The sequence below is a fragment of the Gavialis gangeticus genome, unplaced genomic scaffold (assembly GCF_001723915.1).
Source record: "Gavialis gangeticus isolate Ggan-Ray unplaced genomic scaffold, GavGan_comp1, whole genome shotgun sequence".
NCBI classification, from domain to species: Eukaryota; Metazoa; Chordata; order Crocodylia; family Gavialidae; genus Gavialis; species Gavialis gangeticus.
Window position 1 is genome coordinate 25769 of NW_017729015.1, and position 7859 is coordinate 33627.

Consider the following 7859-nt stretch of genomic DNA (forward strand, 5'->3'; position numbering starts at 1 on the left):
AACCCCCCTGAAGAAGGGCACCCCTGCCCTCACCCCCTGGTCCTGCTCCCAGCTGTTGTGGGCCGCCTGGGGGGCGGCAGCACCCCCCGCTCCCGCAGCCCCCAGCCATCTTCCCCAGCCCTGCCCCACAGCCCCACTTACCTCCATGCTCCGGGGGCGACGGGCAAGCCTCAGCCGGAGCTGCCTCCCTCCCCCTCCGGCCAGGGCTGGGGGTTTCCCGCCCTTTTTGCAATTGGCTCTTGTAGGCTGGAGCTGTGCCAACCTGCAAGAGCTGTTTGCAAAAGCGGAGAATCCGCGGATTTCTCTGCTGAAAAGAGAAATCCGCATGTTCTCCGCTAAAACAGGGAATCCGTGGTTTTCTCTTTTTTTCCGTGGGAAACGGAAAACCCGAATCCCTGGTGATTATCGCCTCCTTTTGAAGCCTGCAGTCGTTCCCTACCCTCCAGAGTGCACTTCACCCCACAATTTGGTATCCTGCTCAAACTTGGACAGAGTACACTTCACTCCCGCATCCAGGTCACTGACGAAGACATTGAAGAGTACGGGTCCAAGGACCCAACCCTGCGGGACCCCACTGCTCACATCCTTCCAGGTCAATACTGACCCATCTACTACCACCTTCTGGGTGCAACCGCTAAGCCAATTTGCCACCCACCCGACTGTGTAAACATCTATGTCACCGCCTCTTAATTTATTTATGAGATTGATATATAAGCAAGTACTAAATGACTGTGCTGTAACCGGAGTTACTATACAGTAGTGCTGATGAACAGCTTTTTTGTGATGCTGATGGCACAGTAGCCTGAGACTACTACACAGTAGCATCCCATCATGGTTTCTGCCATGTGATGCCACTGCTCGGTAGAATTGGTCTAGTCAGTTCGTGTAGATGCAGCCAGTTCGACTATCACTGCATGGATGGGGCTGAGTGAGAGAGAGGTTTGCGTAGACTTTGACAGCTTCTCTCCATTTGTTTCATAAGGAGCCTCACTGAATGTCTATCTGTCCCAAGGTCTCAAAGAGCATGTAGACTCTTTTCCCTGTAGTTTTTTTCACTGGCACCTTTGTTCACTGCTGTGAGAATATTTCAGGGCTTTGTATCCAGCCTCAACCTGGGCTTGGCTTTTCACAACAATCAGCCCTGTGGCTGGGCTCTGCTTTCTTGAGGTGCTTGCTATATGTTTTCCTCTTGGCTTGGACAAGGAGTATCTCATAGCCAGCTTCAGAGAATCATACAATAATGAAAAAGTAGGGCTGGAAGGGACTTCTGGAGGCCATCTAGTCTATCCCCTGCTCAAGACAGCATCATTCTTATCCAAACTGCCTCATACAAGTTCTTGGCTAACATATTCTTAAAATGAAATGATCAACCCTATTGCACAACTACAAGGCACAGTGCCCAAAGGCACCAAAAGCACCCTAAAGCACCCTAACCTGTCACAGATAAAGCAGGGGGATGAGACATGTCAGTGACCCATTGCTGCAAGAGTTGTTAAACTGCACTTGGGATCCAAGGAAGAGGGCCTTTCAGGAAGACAAAACCCGCCACAGTCCACACCACTCTGACTATGGGGTAAAATTCCTTCCTGAATCTAATCTGATCCTGAGCATAGGGGCAAGACCCTCTCACCAGGAACCTCCGGGTTTTAATCCCAGCAGGACCATAGGCACACCCCAATCAAAATCCCCAGCCTTGGCTGCAGCCAACACCCAGTGTTTCTAAGGTAAGTGAAAAAACCCTGACCCATCCAGCAACAGGAAGGGAAAAAATTCCTTCCACTCTCATGTGGCAACCAGCACAACCCAGAAGCATGGGGAGAACCAAATCCCCCATCCTGCTCTGCAACCTGCGGACAGCAGGCACATCTCCATACATCACAGCCTTCAACTGGACAGCCAGAACTCCTCTTTCTGTATCACCTTCATAAACCCATCCCTGCTGTTTTAATTTTCTTTCATAACTAAGTTGGTTGGAGCAGAGGTGAGCAGTGCCTCCTGAGTCTGGGAGGGGCACAGTTTGTGGGAGGGCGTGGGGGCAGGCCAAAAGCCCCATATCCACTCCTATACTTCTGAGCTGTGGCTTAGTGCCTCGCCACCCACCTCCAATATGCCGCTGGCCTGCATGGCAATAAAACTGCCCTGTCCTGAGCAGTGCCAAGTTGGGGGCCAATCAGGGGGGGACGGGGGGGGATGGGACACATACCCCTGTGCCCTCATCCCCCTACCCCTACCAGTTGCCTGTGGTTGGAGACTTCTGCATTTTTCTCCTGCTGCTGAGCATTGTCCTCTCCAGTATCTACCTACTCTATGCTACAGAGCTCTTTTTGTTATTTGCCAGTGATCTGTGTGTAGAGGAGATCCTGGGCTTCCAAATAATGATCTTTACAGAGCACTCCAGGCATAGTTACTCCTATACAAATGACAAGGGCATGCAATGACCTAGTCCAGGGGTGACTAACCTGCAGCACACAGACCACAAGTGGCATGGACGGCCTCTGTATGTGGCACACAGCAGACTGGGGAGGGAATAGGCAGCGAATTGACAGATAGGGCAGGAAGCAGAAAGCAAATCAGGCACAGAGCACAGGGCAGGGAGTAGAGCACCAAATCGGGCAGGAGAAGGGTATCAAGGTGGCACTTGGGAAATGTATGAAGCTAATTTGTGGCACACCTGGCAAAAAGACTGGCCACCACTGACCTACTTTTAGACCAGTAGGGTTTTCTGAGGGAGATTTCAGGTTGGGACTGCTGGCTCTAGTGGCCCATTTTCTACTCGCTGCTGACATTTCACTAAGAGCCAAAGGCAGCATTCCCCAGATGGGACAGAGATTTTATTCCCATTTGGTCTCTGGCACTCAGAGAGAAAAGCCAGGTAAGCAGATTGGTGTTTGATGTTTGTACTGAGGCTACAGAGTTAAACGCTCCCTGAGTCCTCTGCTTAGTTGCTTATGAAGGAGGCAGAGTTGCAACTCTGGAGTAGCTGCAGCTCTCAGTCCTACTCAGTATACAACACCTTTTCAATAGCACTTTCTATCTTTACACAGGGCTTGGAAACACTTCCCACTTTCACAAACCCTTTAGCCCAACATATGCTCTCTCCATCCATAAAGGCTTCTTTACCCTTCTCCCCATCACTGCTGATTCAGATCTACTAACGGTGGAAACTAAACCCCGCTCCTGTGAACCTGCCATCTCTGAGAAGAGGAGCCCAGTTTCTAAGTTCTGCCGAGCCCCATCTCACAATTTGAGGTGGCCCCAATCTACTACCTGGAACTGTCACAGAATTATAACTCAGAGCCTGTCCAGGCACCGACAGGACTAAGTTGCATATTCCCTATTTGGCAGACGGGATATGGAAGCACAGAAAAACACAATCAGAAGCAGGAATAAAACCCAAGAGTCTGAGGACCTATCCACTACCTATTTCTTGCCACAAAAGCAGGCCCTCACTCTTACCTGCTGCTGTGGAGATCCCCAGCAGTCTGCAGGTGTACTCCAGTGTCTTCCAGAGCCCTTTGTGCTCCATGGCAGAGAGAGACAAGAAACTTCAACCCACTGGTAGGAGTCCCTTCCCCCACTGCAATACCTACATGGCTTTGTGGCAAGGCCTATTCAGAGGTGGAACTCAGTTCTCCTGCAAAGGGTCCAATGACCTTCCCTAGGGGAACGGCTGTCTCCAAACCACTTGACTTCCAAAGCAAAGCCCTTGAGGGTACAACTGAAGTGAAACAGGTTGCCACCAAACAGAACCAGCCAATGCTGCTCCTTCCAGTTCCCTGAAGGACTGAGAAGTCTGGTCTCCTGCCAGCTGTTTGTTTCCTGTGCTGTTTGGAGAGCTCTGATGAATGATTGGCAAGGCAGAGCAGCCTGGGATTGTGAAGGGATATGCAGCAGGGAGCATTTTTTTCTCTGCCAGTGGCTGTGGGAGAGCAAGCTGATTAAATGCACACAAAGCTCTTAATTCTCAACAGCTCTCAGCAGATTAAGCAGGGATGAGGGGGAGGTGCAGAGACTTGCTCTTCTTTTGGGAAAAGCACAAACCAGCTTTATAGAGTCCCAGGACAGTCTGCAGAGGACAATGGGGAGGGAAGTCTTTGTCTTACAAGCCTTTTGTTCAGGTGATGCTGCACCACTTCAAAAGCCTTCAGTTTTGCACTCTGAGTCTGGTCATGGTGGCTGGAGTGCTGAGAAGATGGTAGAATGTGATTATCTAAAGGAAGGCAAGTCGTAACAAGGCTTCCATAGATGAACCTGCAGAAGGATCATTAACGGGGTCTCGTATGCTGTCTTGAGGTGTAGGGTGGGGCCAGATACCCTCATCCCCACCTCCAGCAGCTGCATGCATAGCAGTCACGTCCAGGCCCAGACCCACATAGTCTTGGTTGCTGCTCTGCATGCAGAATAGGTCCCTGGCAGTGGGAGCTTGGTGCTGAGGGGCCCTGGGGTACACCCTTTTTACCCTGAATCCCTTGCCTTGACTCTGAGGGGAGACAAGGAACAGGGTCCAGAGAGAAGCTGAATGGGGTTTTCCTCTGTCAGCGCTGGTCCATCACCAGGCTGCCCTCCACATTTTGGCACTCTCTTCCACAACCACATTGCCTCAGTCTCCTCTGGGCTGCCTTCACACACATCCCTGGGTCTCCTTCTCCCTATCCCCACTGAGCAGGTAGGAAAAAAGACCTGGGTCTGGTGGTAGGGTGCAGCTGACAGTGGCCACTGTGGGTGGGTATTGGATGACAGGGACTGCAGAGTTAGGCAGCTGTGTGGAGAAGGCTTGTCTTGGGGCAGCCAGAAATGTGTCAGCCTCCAGGGAAACAGCCAGAAACCCAAGGGAAACCCCAGCATTCCCAATGGGCAGGTGCTGGCCAAGGCAGTGAGTCTTTGAAACCACTCTCCAAATGAATGCTTCCCCCGCTGAGGGATGCAGAGAGGGCAAGTGCTGCTGGGTCAGTTCTAGCATAAATGGTCTCTCATGGAGGGGAAAGCACTGAGAAGGGTGATCATCTCAGATGCCAAAAACCTAAAGCTTTGTGGGTGCTGGGTCCAGGGAACACCAGGCTGTATTGATGCCCTCCACACACATGCATGCAAGATCATCCCAAACTGAATACAGCTACACTCTGCACCACTGGACTGGGTCTAGGGGAAGAGGATATTCCGCATGCCTGAGACCCCAATTTCACAGGAAAGTATGAGGGGAATATACAGAGACGTGCCTTGCAGCTGAAGACAAGGCACTTTCCTGCTCATTATACACAGAATTGTCCTCCATATGTAAGGTGTGCAGAGAGAAGCCCCAGGGCACAAGACAACAGTGTTCAGGGTGCCTGCATGTGTGAATGTGTATAAAACAGGGGTGCTCAACCCCCAGCCCCAGACCAGATCTGGCACCTGGTACCATGTAATCCATACAGCGAGGCTCCCTGAAGATGCTGTGGGGAGTCCCACTGGCTGTGGCCCTGCAAGTTAGATAGGGCACACAGGGCAGTGCAAGGCCCAATCCCAATTTACAGGGACTGGATGGGAGCAATGCAGAGCCACAGGAGCCCAATCCCTGTTGGATGAGGGTGGCAGAAAGTCCCTAGAGCCTGATCATAAGTGGACAATGCCTCCACCTGGCTGGGGTAGCCTCTGGGGCTCTGTGTCACCTCCGCCTGTCATCCCGCATGTGTCATCCCACATGCCAGGATCAGGCTCCAGCCACATCATAGTGGCTGTTGTCATTGCTATCCTCTTTGGGTTTTACTGTGTTGTCAGTGTTGAACTACAGTGACAGCAAAAAGTCACAGCCAGGAGATCCCAACACCAGTCTTGTCTTAAAGAATGACCACAGGCTCAGTTCAGTGGCAAAGGCTCTGCCAGGTTTACTGAGTACAAGGCATGGCTGCAACACACTTGTGATCTGACAGACAAGGTGATAATGCATGTATGCCCAGGACAGGGTATTGGTACAACACTACGTAGGCTCCCCTAGGATAATACAAAGTTTCCATCATTTCTAATTCTTCTTTTATAAAGGGGTCAAAACAAATTATGTATGATATTCCACCTGTATTTTGAATATCCTAAACCATCATGTACCATGGGCTTGTTTCACAGCCTGATCTTGGTATTCCCATTCCAAGATTATTATCTTGGTACTGGACTATCCTACATCCTGTACAGCCATCTCTCCCTCCCATCTTCTGGCAGGAGTGCACATTGAGAGTTTATGTAAGGAGCTCATGCATCAGTCAGGTTTGCCTACTCTGGCATATGCTCTAGCGAAGCCTTTGTGTGAGCAGCATATATATATTTATCAATGCCTTAATGAGACCTATGGTGACTAGAGGCCCCAGGGCTCAATCCTGGCATGTGGGGGTGGTGTTGGGACAGATTTAGCCTGCAGACTGACCCTGAACCATTCATGTGGCCTGTGGAGCCAATATTGTGAATACCACTGATCTGAGACTCCTAGGTACCCCACCATCTTTCACAACGTTATTAGATGGGAGCACTGAGGCCTGTGAGAAAGAACCAAATGGTATTCCCAGGCACTTGGTGATTTCACCTCCCCCCTGGGAGTGCAGTGCAAATGTCAGAGATCTCTGTTTATTCCCTACTACTGCCTTGGGGGGGGAGGTGACAAATTTTACTGTTGCAAATTAGTCATTATGGTAACTCCAGGGCAACTTCCACTGGAAAGACCTGTGTGAACATAGTTTCCACCAGAAATACCCATCATCAGTTCTTTATGCTATTTGTGAGTGGGCAGGCTTATGATCTTCAGCCAAGGTAAGTGCTTCTTGGTCAGGACTTCTGAGCTGCAGGTCTGGCTCCCCACATCATGGCAGGTAAACCATTTCAACGCTCTGTTCTTCAGTTTGGGGCGAGTGCTCCAGTGGTGGTTGGGAAGGAGCTGAGTAAGCAGATCCGAGGGCAGGAATCATATTGCCGTGTGCAGCATTGCAGGAAAACAGAGCAATGAGCCGAGACTTATGGGGTTTATTTTCTAGGTTGCTAAGAGACCACAGAGCTTAGTCTGGCAGGAGCATATATGCTCTGCCCTGGAGACCAGCACCAGACTCAGTGCCAGTATCCAGAAATGGTGGCTGTTACCAAGAGTGTTTATTTTCCAGGCTGTGTTATTCCTAGGAGCACAAGGGAACTGAATGCCCAAATCCTGCTAAAAAATGCTGGGCACCTGTAGGCAGTACCACAGCCACAGTGTGTCAGAGGAGTAGGTCAGAAGACTAACTTTTCTTTTCTTGGGAATCTTGCAGTTCAGGGGAGGAAAAAAGTGTTTAGAACCTTTGAAATATGTCTACCATAGAGATCTGTCATTCTGACCAGATTCAGGAGATCAGGCCAGATCAATGAAGCTGTTAGTGGGGTGGGAGTGGGGAGAAGGGGAGGCAGGGAGCCAGAGTTATATTCTAAGGCCTCTTCAAACATCTGTATGAGAGTTGTTTTTTACAAACCCACCAATCATTCAAGAGATACTGCCAGGTGAATATTTTCCCAGGGAAATTTTCTGAGGAATCTCTTTGTTTTGGTCCCTGAAAAACATATTTATGAAAGAGATTTGCCAGATGATTAAGATTTTCATCCACAGGAATTTCACAATGGGGGGGGGGGTCTATATTCCATAGAACCTGCAAAATATATCTATCAAGAAAATTTGATTGTCTATACCCCACAATTTAGAAGATATGGCTAAAGGACTGACTTCTTTTTCTAAGGAATGCAGAAAGGATTTGTACACATTTGTATAGCTGCTGCTAAAAACTTCCATTAGAGAAGCTGGACAATATGAAATAAGACACAAGAGATAGACCATCAGGACTAATTTCCATCCCCCCCCCCGCCCTACACACACA

The 7859-nt window shown here is 49.8% G+C and overlaps 1 long non-coding RNA gene across 1 annotated transcript; it reads right to left on the reverse strand.

Annotated features, from left to right (window-relative positions):
• Positions 1–1053: 1053 nt before the first annotated feature.
• Positions 1054–3854, reverse strand: LOC109293952. The gene is made up of 2 exons (XR_002096427.1): positions 3457–3854; positions 1054–1290 (listed from the first exon to the last, which is right to left on the reverse strand). It is a non-coding gene; the product is annotated as an uncharacterized LOC109293952 (long non-coding RNA).
• Between the last annotated feature and the right edge of the window lie 4005 nt (positions 3855–7859).